This window comes from Triticum dicoccoides, chromosome 7A (genome assembly GCF_002162155.2).
Source record: "Triticum dicoccoides isolate Atlit2015 ecotype Zavitan chromosome 7A, WEW_v2.0, whole genome shotgun sequence".
In the NCBI taxonomy this organism is placed as follows: Eukaryota; Viridiplantae; Streptophyta; class Magnoliopsida; order Poales; family Poaceae; genus Triticum; species Triticum dicoccoides.
In genome coordinates, this window is record NC_041392.1 from 708,132,280 (window position 1) to 708,143,626 (window position 11,347).

At 48.3% G+C, this 11,347-nt stretch overlaps 1 pseudogene; it reads left to right on the forward strand.

The window, feature by feature from the left end:
- The first annotated feature begins 475 nt into the window (after positions 1-475).
- The window catches only part of LOC119332396, a 17,384-nt pseudogene continuing 6,512 nt past the window's right edge, over positions 476-11,347 (forward strand).

Genomic DNA, 11,347 nt, shown 5'->3' on the forward strand with positions numbered 1-11,347 from the left:
CATTATTATTATTATTTGTGTTTATACTAAGGGCCTCGAGGTTTGGTTTCGTCCCGAGCCCCCAAAATCTTAGGAATGGCCGTGAGGGCAGCCAGTGGTCATCCCAGAAGGCGGTCGTTCGCCCATCGCCGCCGACGACCCGGGTAAGCGAGCAGTAAAGAGGCATGAGGCTCCGGAGGTAAGCCCAGTGCTCGCCGGCGAGCGTCGAGCCGCGTGCGTCCATGAGGAGGCGCTCGCCGAGCGAGTTCCAGACCCATGACGCCCACCGGGTGAGGGGCAGAGTGTGGAGCCGGTGAAAAACCTTCAGCAGGAGCGAGTCGTTTTGGGAGGCGAGGTCACGGACCCCAAGGCCGCCCTCAGCCTTCGCACGACACACTCGGTCCCCCACAGAACACTTTATGCAAAGAATGAAACCTCACACGACACGAGGACTGACATAAGCGACCAGGAGTGAGAGCTCTAGTGACGGGCAAAAATGGCGGCCTCCTCCTCGCTCTTCTTCGTCGTCCCGGCGCTGCTCCTCCTCTTCTTCATGGCGCTCGCGCCTGCACCACTGGCAGCAGCAGCGACCTCCTCCAAGCTTCCCAGCCAGCCTCCCCCTTTCCTTGCTGGACTCGCTCCTCTGCAGCAGCACCGGGCGGCAAGCTCGATCGAGCGGCAGGTGCACCACCGCCGCCACGGCCTCCGCGAAGCCGTACACGGCGCACTACTTCCCGCAGGAGCTGGACCACTTCACCTTCACGCCCAACTCCTCCCACGTCTTCTCCCAGAAGTACCTCCTCAACGACACCTTCTGGCGGCGGGAACCCACCGCCGGCCCGCTGTTCGTGTACACCGGCAACGAGGGCGACATCGAGTGGTTCGCCACCAACACCGGCTTCATGTTCGACATCGCGCCCGACTTCGGCGCCCTCCTCGTCTTCATCGAGGTACCCTTTTGGCCACATCCTCTGCCATGGCTGATATCGTCGGTGACCGCACGCGCCCTCGTCCAAAATTTGGTTGCCCTATTGATTCTCTCGAGACAAGACACCATTTTTGCTGTTGTTTAAGCATCCAGAGCAATCACTTGTTTAAATTTTGTTGTTGTCATGCTAATTACATTATTTTCCCTCTCAAAATGAAAAGTTACCCAAGCTTTACGTATTTGGAAAAAAAGAAAATACTAATTAGTACTGACTGTAATCACTTGTTCAACTAGTTTAATAGTACTAACTTGTTTGAAATTTGTGTGCAGCATCGGTACCACGGGGAGTCCAAGCCGTTCGGAAACGACTCGTACAAGTCTGCCGACACGCTGGGCTACCTGATGTCCACGCAGGCGCTCGCCGACTTCGCCATCCTCATCACCAGCCTCAAGCAGAACCTCTCCGCCGTCGACGCTCCCGTCGTCGTCTTCGGTGGCTTCTATGGCGGCAGTATGTCCATCACCGACACGTCCCCCCATATTGCCAATCATATCCATGCGTGCGAATTTTTTTTGAGAGAAAATTAGGAATAGCTAATCTACACTAATAATGTTGTCAGTGTGGATGGATCTTCCAAAAATAAAGTACAATAAATGATTTTATGCCTGTTGTTTCTAGTGCTGGCTTCATGGTTCAGGCTCAAGTATCCCCATGTCGCCATAGGAGCACTGGCATCCTCAGCTCCGATCCTACAGTTTGACGATATCACCCCGTGGTCTACCTTCGACGACACCGTCTCGCAAGACTTCAAGGTAATAATGGGAATTAATCACTACTACTGCATAACATCATCGTGCTTTAACTTCCTCAAAAGTAGGTCAAATAATTTCTGGATGGATGGCCCAGTGTCACTGGTCAAATTATTGGTGATGATAACGCATGGCAGATCAACATGCTCTGCTCTGGATACCGAATTTCACTTGTTGTCACCGTGTCGGCTCTGAATTACTATTAGTACTGGATTTCACTTGTTGTCGTGTTATCAGTACCCTAGCGGCACATTAGTGGTTTTCAGCTGTGAATTATGAATTGGTGGTGGCCCTTTTCTTCATGAGGATGTAGCTTAACAGATACGTTTGATTGGAATCTTCCAAGAAAAGAATACATGGAATTTAAGTGCGTGATTGAAATGGCTAATGATGTGGATGTCTAGGTGATGACTTACCTTAATGAGTTCACCACGGCTAATGGTTCATTTTTGGATTAGCCTGATTGCAACGCTCAACCGCGCAGAAGGGCTATCAATAGGCGGTCGCAAATAAGGTCCTCACTTGTCCAAAGATATGCAAGTTGATGATGCCCGATGACACAACTATTACTAATACGGCAGAGACAAGATATAACAAGGGAAGGGAATGATGAGTCACTTGCTAGTGACATCTTTGGCTGATTGATGCTTGATTAGTAGCTGTCCCAAGTCAAGTTAATTTCCAAAAAGATAAATGTGTTTAATCAGCTTATTCTAAGTTTGTAACATCCAACTAATTTTGCAGTCTGAGAGCCTGAATTGCTTCAGTGTCATCAAGGCAGTTTGGGATGTGCTAGATGAGAAGGGATCAAACGAGACAGGGCTCTTGGAGCTCAGCAAAACCTTCAGGACCTGCAAGTAAGATTTCTCCAACTGATAATTGTTTTGGACATGCAAATCTCATCTTGTCAACGAAGGATATGGACATCATACTTTGGGCGAAACGACAACGATGACTCAGGTTGGTGACATTGCTCTATCTCATGTATTTTAGGACAGTGCATTCCGTTTCTCGTCTGGGATTGTGGCTAAGGGCAGCATTCACCACCACTGCCATGGTGGACTATCCAACCCCAGCCAATTTCATGATGAATCTGCCTGCTTATCCTGTGAAGGAGCCAAGGAGGTTAGCCACTTGTAACCTAATTTACAACCCTTACTCTCGACTGCATTACTACATCAAATGAATCATAAATGAGGAGAGAAACATGGGTTTCAGAGCTACCAAACTGAGTCTGAGGACCTGTTTTTATTCTTTTCTGCTGAGCATGTAATTCTCCTGACATTTCTGCAGATGTGCAAGATCATTCACTACCGGACTCGCGGTCTATGCCTACGGCCACGGGCCGTCGGCATAGGCCCCTAGGCCGTCGACATAGACCTATGCCGACGGCAGCCGTCGGCATAGAGCCGTCAGTCTAGATTACGTCAGCGTACTCCTGTCAGACCGTCGGCATAATAATGCCGTCGGCATAGGGGTCTATGCCGACGGCCCTGGCGCAGCCGTCGGCATAGTTTAGCCGTCGGCGTAGTTTTCCGTCTGACGGCAACGGACGGCGCCGTCAAACTGCTGGCAGGCCAGGAGGCGACACGTGGCAGGGCTATGCCTACGGCAAAGCCGTCGGCATAGGTTTAATCTATGCCGACGGCTTTGCCGTAGGTATAGCCCAGCCACGTGTCGCCTCCTGGTGTAACCTGGTGGCATGGCTATGCCTACGGCCAAGCCGTCGGCATAGATATAAATCTATGCCGACGGCTTGGCCGTAGGCATAGCTGTGCCACGTGTCGCCACCTGGTGGCTCCTGAATTTATCTATGCCGACGGCTTTGCCGTAGGCATAGTTTTTTTTATTCCCTGTTTTCTCTTTTCCAATTCATTTGACAACATTTCAAAACAGAATAATATGAAATATGACAGTTCATCAACATCATTTAAACATAGTCAAGTTCATCATCTAAAGATCATCACCGGCGAAAGTCCACGAACATAAGAGTAGTGCAAGACATGAAACATCATAAAAGTTGAAACATGAAAGACATGGCACAACGGCCGCATACACGGAATCATCATCGACATCAAGCACCACCGAGTCCACCTCCTCCAAAACCACCACCACCACCGAGTCCACCTCCGCCAAAACCACCACCAAGTCCACCTCCGCCAAAACCGCCACCGCCAAGTCCTCCTCCGCCAAAACCGCCACCGCGACCACCATCACTCTGCCAGATCGGAGTGACTGGGGTCGACGTAGCAGGAGTCGAGCCACCGGTCCCCTACGTGTTTGAAAGAAGATTCTAACGGTAAATATGACATGATAGTGTTGAATGAACGAGAACTAGTTTGTCATTAGTTAGGAAAATTTACTAACCGGAGTATCACCGCCTAGTGCCAGCCATTCCTCGAACGTGGGAATGTGTGGGGCGTCTCCCGCAGGTGGTGGTGGGGGTCCAACTTGTGGTGGCTCCGTGCGGTTAGTCCAAGACGCCAACATAGCCTGGATGTTAGTTAAACAAGTCCACTTAGAAACAAGCCGTGATCAACAAAGTTAGAAGGAATGAAAGTGCAAATTTGAGCTTGGTTTAAGAGGGCAAAACTAACCGCCATCACTTGACGGCTATAATCATCATTTGCCTTCACTCGTTGCAAGTACTCCCTCACCTCAATATGCCTATGCTCGAGAAAGGTCTGATATGCCTACAAAATTGAGGTTGTTTCTAAGTGGGCAGTGATGAAAATAAACTAAGAAAGATAGAGACAAAGAAGATAAGGGGAAGTACTTATAGCACGTTGGCGGACTAAGGGAGGCTGCGAACGCCCCGTACTCTCTAACGGGCTCGGGTTGGTAGCTCGAAGCCGTGTGTACGAGATCGACGGAGTGACCAAGCCATCGAAACACGGATACCGGCCATGGGACTTACCCTGGATGGCCACCACCGCCGTGTCGTCGATCTGAGACTGGGCGACCTCAGGAACGGGAACATCCGGATGCAACTTCTGATAGTTCTGAGTGTAAGACTGCAGGTGTTTCTCGGTGTTGCCGTAGTACTGGCTCTCGCCCTCCTTGCGATCACTCCGCTCGCGGGCCAGCTTCCACGACTCCATGTCTGAGAGCGGCCTCTGCAACTTGTCCTCCTGCAACGTCAAACAGAAGTTAGCCATACATAAGAACATGACGGTAAAGAAGAACCAAAATGCATCTTTCATATAGATATACCTTCATGGCCTTGAAGCCCCAGTGGTTCCTGTTTCCTTGGCCGTGTGTCCCCTCTTTTCCATGGTTAGCCCGGGCCTTGATGCTCTTGGCAACAAACTCTGGATCGTCACCGACCCACCTATCCACCAAACACGCCCATCCGTCATGCCTTCCATAGCACCAACGAGGAACAACCTATGCAAATTTTGGAAGCATGACATGTGAGCACGAAACATATAGTTGACTCCTTGAAACAATGAAAAGTCAGTAATAGTTACCATCATGAACTGCTCCCTGCTCATGGTAATTTTTTGCCTCTGTGCTTGAGTTTTGGTCATCTTTTGTTGCAGGTAGATGTGGTAGTACTGTGAGACGGCAACCCAACGCACCTCGTACTGCAACTGACGAGCTTTCTTCTTTGCAGACGCAAGTAAGACCACGTCGGCTCTGGCCTTGTGCTCATCAAGAACTCTATAGAGTTGCTGCAATCATGCATAAACCAGAAGGAAACAAGGCATGATTTGAGTGATTCAATGATAAACTATGAACGAAACTAAAGACAAGTGATTCAAAAGGGAACTTACCCAAAATTTGGTGATCACGGCCTTAGCGGCCGTCCCGTACTCCGCGTTGCTGCAAGCCTCGTAGTGGGCCCAGCTTGTGGCCAAAACACGCAGCTGTGGGTCCCTGTCTGGCCGCGGGCAGAATAGGCCAGGCCAAAACTGCTTCAACAGGACAGTGAGAAGGCCGTTCGGTTTACGGCCCTTTCCGTGAAGGATCCAGTTACTGCAAAAGAATCAAAGGGTTGCCATGTGTACAATAAAAAAATGTTGTCATGTGTTGAAAGTATGATTGAGATGCACTTACTCTGTCCCCGCAGGTTCAATGAGCCACTTGTGCGCCTCGATAGAAGGTGGTGTAGGTACTCCGGCATTACCACGCAGCCACCCCTGCGGAGCACCCGGTGGCAAGTCACCCCACAACTCGGGGTCAACCTCCCCTCCACCCTCCTCGCCCTCCTCGGCCTCCTCCTCCTCGGCCTCCTCCTCCTCGGCCTCCTCCTCCTCGACATCAGGAATATACTCCTCCTCCTCAGACTCAGAAGCTGCATCAGCATAGGAGGGCATCGAAGAAGACCCTCCTATTTCGGACACGGCCCGGAGTTTTTTGGCCCGGTTGCCTCTCCCCCCACCTCCTCGTCCTCTAGGGGCTCTCCCCCCACCCCCTCCTCCTCTAGGGTCTCCTCCCCCGACCCCTCCACCTCCCTGTGAGGTGCCATCCTCGCGTAGTCGGGAGGGAACCTTGTGGGCTCGTCCACTCCGAGTAAGTCCTCCTTTGAGTTTACTGAGGAAACTGGCACCGCTGGACTTGCCCATGATTAGCAAACCTGCATTGAGAAGAGAATAAACAATTAGTAAGGATATAAAAAAACAAGCATACAGGAAATACATTAATAACGGAAGAGAACATTATTAAAAGAACATACATTTTCTAGAACCCATATGAATCATCACTATTGTAATCTATTTGTCGACCGGTCTCATCATCACTATCCCGCATATCTTCTTCGTTGTCTGACGGAGGTGGAGGCTCTTCCTCATCGTCAGCGTCAGCGTCTTCATTTAACTTTTCAAGCATAATTATGTCTCTTTGATTCACAACTGCCTCACCATCAATCCGGGCGCCGTTGTCGTTTGGGTCCAGGTCAACATAACCCAAGTCATCATCCTCCTTGTTTCGGACCACGTCATCATGTTCCTCTTGAAAAAACACTCCCTCGTATGTCATGGGGTTTATGTTGTAGTAATCATCATCGTTCGGGTCTGGTAGCTTACCATGTGGCGACACCTTGAACACAACTTCCCAACCCTTTAGGTATTCTTTCTGGCATGGGTAAGGCAGATAATATACTTGTGTGGCCTGGGTAGCGGCGATAAAGAGATCAGCTCCGGCATAGACGGTTGATGGTTTAACTTCAACTAAACCAACCGAAGGTGTATGTCTCAGACCCTTTTTGGGGTCGAACCATCGGCATTTGAACACAGTGAGACTTAGGTGTTTACGGCCACATTTGAATGTAAGCTCGTATATTTTTCCTACCCTTCCGTAGTAATCTACATTATTATCTCCTTCGGTGAAGACTCCGGTATTTATGGTTTTGGGATCATGCCGACTGTTCTGGTGCTCCTCTGTATGGAAGCGATACCCATTCACATCATACTTTTGGCATGTCATGACGGTAGGGTCAAAACCCATGGAAACCCATCTCAATTCTTCATCCATTGATTCGTTCGGATCATTTCCCTACAAGTTTAATTGAAATTATAGGGTGCATGAGTTTAATTGGAAGTGTGAAATGGGTAATAGGGAAGTGTGAAATATTACTTTCTCCATGAACCACGCAACGAAATTTTTCCTTCCATCAGCACCCTTTCGGAGAAGAGCAAGTGCCTCCGCTTCAGTAGGAGGCAGCATTCCTGTCCATTCTTCCTCAACGAATCGACTACAATAAGAAAAGCGGTATAAGAACTAGGCAAAGTGAACATAACGAATTGACTAAAAGAATGGTGCAAAGGTATTACCTCATCCACTCATCCTCAACTTCTTTGATGTTGTGCAAGATATAGAACATGACATCCTCCCACTCATCTCGTGGCATGACATAAGATGTCGAGCATCCAGCCCTGCCACCTTGCCCAGTGAATAGAGGCAACTTGGGTTTATATTTGGGTTCTTCTGTATTGTATCGAGACACCTTATTGTGCAACGTGGGAACATGGTCCGGATAGTAGGCTGTCCTGAGGTCTGCCACCTCCTCTAGGATAACTGCCTCAGCTATGGAAGCTTCAATCTTAGCTTTGTTTCCACATTTCTGTCTCAGATGCTTGTTCTGTCTCTCAGGGCCGTACTGCCAACGATACTGCATAGGGCCCCCCAACAATACCTCGTTCGCAAGGTGCAAAATGAGATGTGTCATCGGAGTAAAGAAGCCTGGCGGGAAGATCTTCTCTAGCTTGCATATCAACTCCGGCGCCTTCTTATGCATTTCTTTTATCTTCTCAGGACATACTTCTTTAGCACAAAGCGTTCGGAAGAAATGGCTTAACTCCGCAAGCACACGCCAGACACGCTCGGGAACATAGCCCCGAACCATCACCGGCATAATCCGCTCAATCCATACATGATAGTCATGACTCTTCAGCCCGGTCACTCTGCCCGTTGAAAGATTGACCCCCTTACTTATATTCGACGCATAACCATCAGTGAACTTCACGACGTGTTTCAGCCACTTGAATACCTCCATCTTATGATCCTTTTTAAGTACGAAGTCAGCATCTGGCTTGAACCAAGATTTTCGACTGCCTGTGGGAGGTTGCATGTGAAGACGTGGTCTATCACAAATATTCTGTTGATCGACTCTAGCATTAACATTATCCTTTGTCTTATCAGGAATGTTGAGGATCGTGTTAAAAAGGGACTCTGCGACATTCTTTTCGGTGTGCATCACGTCGATGTTGTATGGAAGTTTGAGGTCCTTAAAATAGGGAAGCTGCGTGAAGGGGGTAATGTGAGTCCAGTTGTGCGTCTCACCATATCCTTCAAAACATTTTTTCCCTTTACCGATGCCTTTGCCTTTGCCTTTGCATTTGCCTTTCCCTTCACCGGCAGGCTTAAGAGCTTTGAGCTGAGCAAGCACATCCGCACCAGAAAACATTGGAATCTCGTTTACTTCATGAACAACTTTGCCTTTTGTGAAGTTCTTCTTGTCTTCCCTATCAGGATGGTCTGGAGGGAGGAATTGTCGATGCTGGTCAAAGGCAACATACTTGCCACCCTTCTTCAGCCAAATGAAAATCAAGGCCTGCATGCACACTGGGCAAGGCATCTTTCCACTTGTACACCATCCGCAGAACAGGGCATAGCCGGGAAAGTCATGCATGCAATACTGTAGCCAAACTTTCATCAAGAAATTTTTCTGCAGATGCCGGTCGTATGTCAACCTCGGGAAGTACCAAGAATGGTGCAAATCATCCACCAACGGCTGCATAAACACACTCAAATTCTTCCCTGGATATTCAGGCCCCGGAATTATAAGCGACAGGAACATGGTCTTGCGTTGCATTTTATGGCGCCGGGAGGGAGATTGAGCGGAATAACAAATATGGGCCAGCAGCTGTATGGATTAGACGACATACCATATGGATTGAACCCATCACCTGTTATAGCAATTCTGACATTCCCAGCCTCGGCTGCTTCCTCCGGGTACTTTATATCGAATGACTTCCATGCTTCACCTTCTGATGTATGTACAATTTTTTTTGGATTGTACCTTTTCCCTTCCTTGTGCCACTTCATCATTTTGGCAGACTCCTCGGTGATGAAAAGGCGCTGCAGTCTTTTTATAAAATCAAGATACCGAAGAACCTTCACAGGGATTTTTAGCTGCCGCTTCTGACCATGCTTATCGACCACCTCAATATACCAAGAGGAACCGCACTTCCTACAGTAGTTGTCATCCGCATACTCATGCCTAAACAAAAGGCAATTCTTTGGACAAACATGTATTTTCTCATAGTCCATGGAGAGCGCCTTCATGATTTTCTTCGTACCGTACAGGGTTTTCGGCAATTCATGGCCCTCGGGCAGGCTGTTAGCCCATACTCCCAGAAATGCTTCGAAGCAACCTCGGCTACAACCGTACTCAGCCTTCACTTCCACCAGTTGCGAGATGGCATCCAGCACAGACAGCTTGGCACCCTCATAGAGAGGTTTCTTTGACGAGGCCAAGATTTCCAGGAAGGCCTTTGCGGTTTCCTCCGGCTCCTCTGGTTCATTCGCTGAATGTGACGGAGGTGTCGGCTGTGCAGCAAAGACATCATCTAGCATGTCTCTAACCCCATCGTCCTCATAACCAGCGACGTGTTGTCGTATCACATCCTCTCTACCACGGTCCCGCTGGGCAAAGTTTATCGGCATATTAAAGTTGGGCATAAATCCATGCGTGCGAAGGTGCTTAGTCATCGCACTCTTATCTCTGCGGATACGTCTCTTACATCTGGCACACGGGCATTCAGGCACCATCCTCATTGGACTACGGAATATCTCTTTCAAAAACACATCAGTTTTCTCGACCCACTCTGTTGTTACTTGATTCCGACGGAAAAACCCACTATACATCCACTGATTATCTGCCATCTCTGCTTTATTGAAACCCACACAACAAAATTAAGGATTCATTTAAATTACCCACATCAATATTTTATTTTTTACAAGGTTGACATTTAATCCACCTACGTCTCTAATAGGTAAAGATGGGTCCTAATCCCACCCGAGAATGTGTAGATTGAGTACGGTCCATGCTCTACCCCATTCCGAGACAAAATTTCGGCAGCACCTCCCCGCTGTTCTCCAAATACACGTCTCGGCAAAATGCCGAGAGAATGTGCATCCGGAGAACAACAGGGAGGCGCCGCCGAAATCCTGTCTCGGAACGGGGTAGAGCATGAACAACATACCCAATCTACGCATCCTCGGGCTGTCCGTGGAAAGCGCTGGACAATCCGAAAGAGCTGCGGTGATAAATATGCAATTGAATGCATATTTATCGTTGCAACCCTTTCGGACGGGAGACCTAGGTTACGCGACTTGATGTGAAAATTCAATCTAGTGACATGGAAAAAAAGTGGACGAGGTCATGGAATTGTTGCTCACCCTCCGATGTAGTCGATCAAAGGAGAGGGACGATCGTGGACCAACACCTCCAACGTCGACGATCACTCCACGAAGATGGAACACCACAAATCCTGTTATTTACACCGAGTGAAAAAAATTAGGTCATCACATCACATTAAGCATTGACACTTTAAACTATAAAGAAAAATCATATTTTGTCAACTGTCAAATTTGGAAGCACTTATCATATCGCATTTTAGGTCATCACCTCACATTAAGCATTGACACATCAATTTTTTTAGCAAGATCATCATGATGAAATAACCGCTTATCGTATCCCAAATTTGAAGCACATCTCACATAGCTACTTAACAACATCACATACTGAAAATAAAATCTTCGTTAACAATTTTATGAACTAAGTGACTCAAGTTGCTTTTTTAACTATGATAATTCATTTTGCCGAGATTCATCCATCTAGCAACCTAACCGTAGCAAAATAACTCATTTTGCCAAGATTCCTCCATCCATCTAAGATACATATACAACATTCATCCATCTAGCAACCTAACAACATCCAAAATCCATCGATGCATTCATTCATACATCGAACAATAGCTAAATAATGCAAAAAAATGGAAAAAAAAGGAGTGTTAGCTCACCGGGCAGAGAGGCGTCACGGTGGTGGAGTTTGAGCCAGGGGCCGGCGGTGGAGGTGAGGGGAGGGTCGGGGCGGAGCTGGGTCGGCCGGGAAGGTCGGCCGGT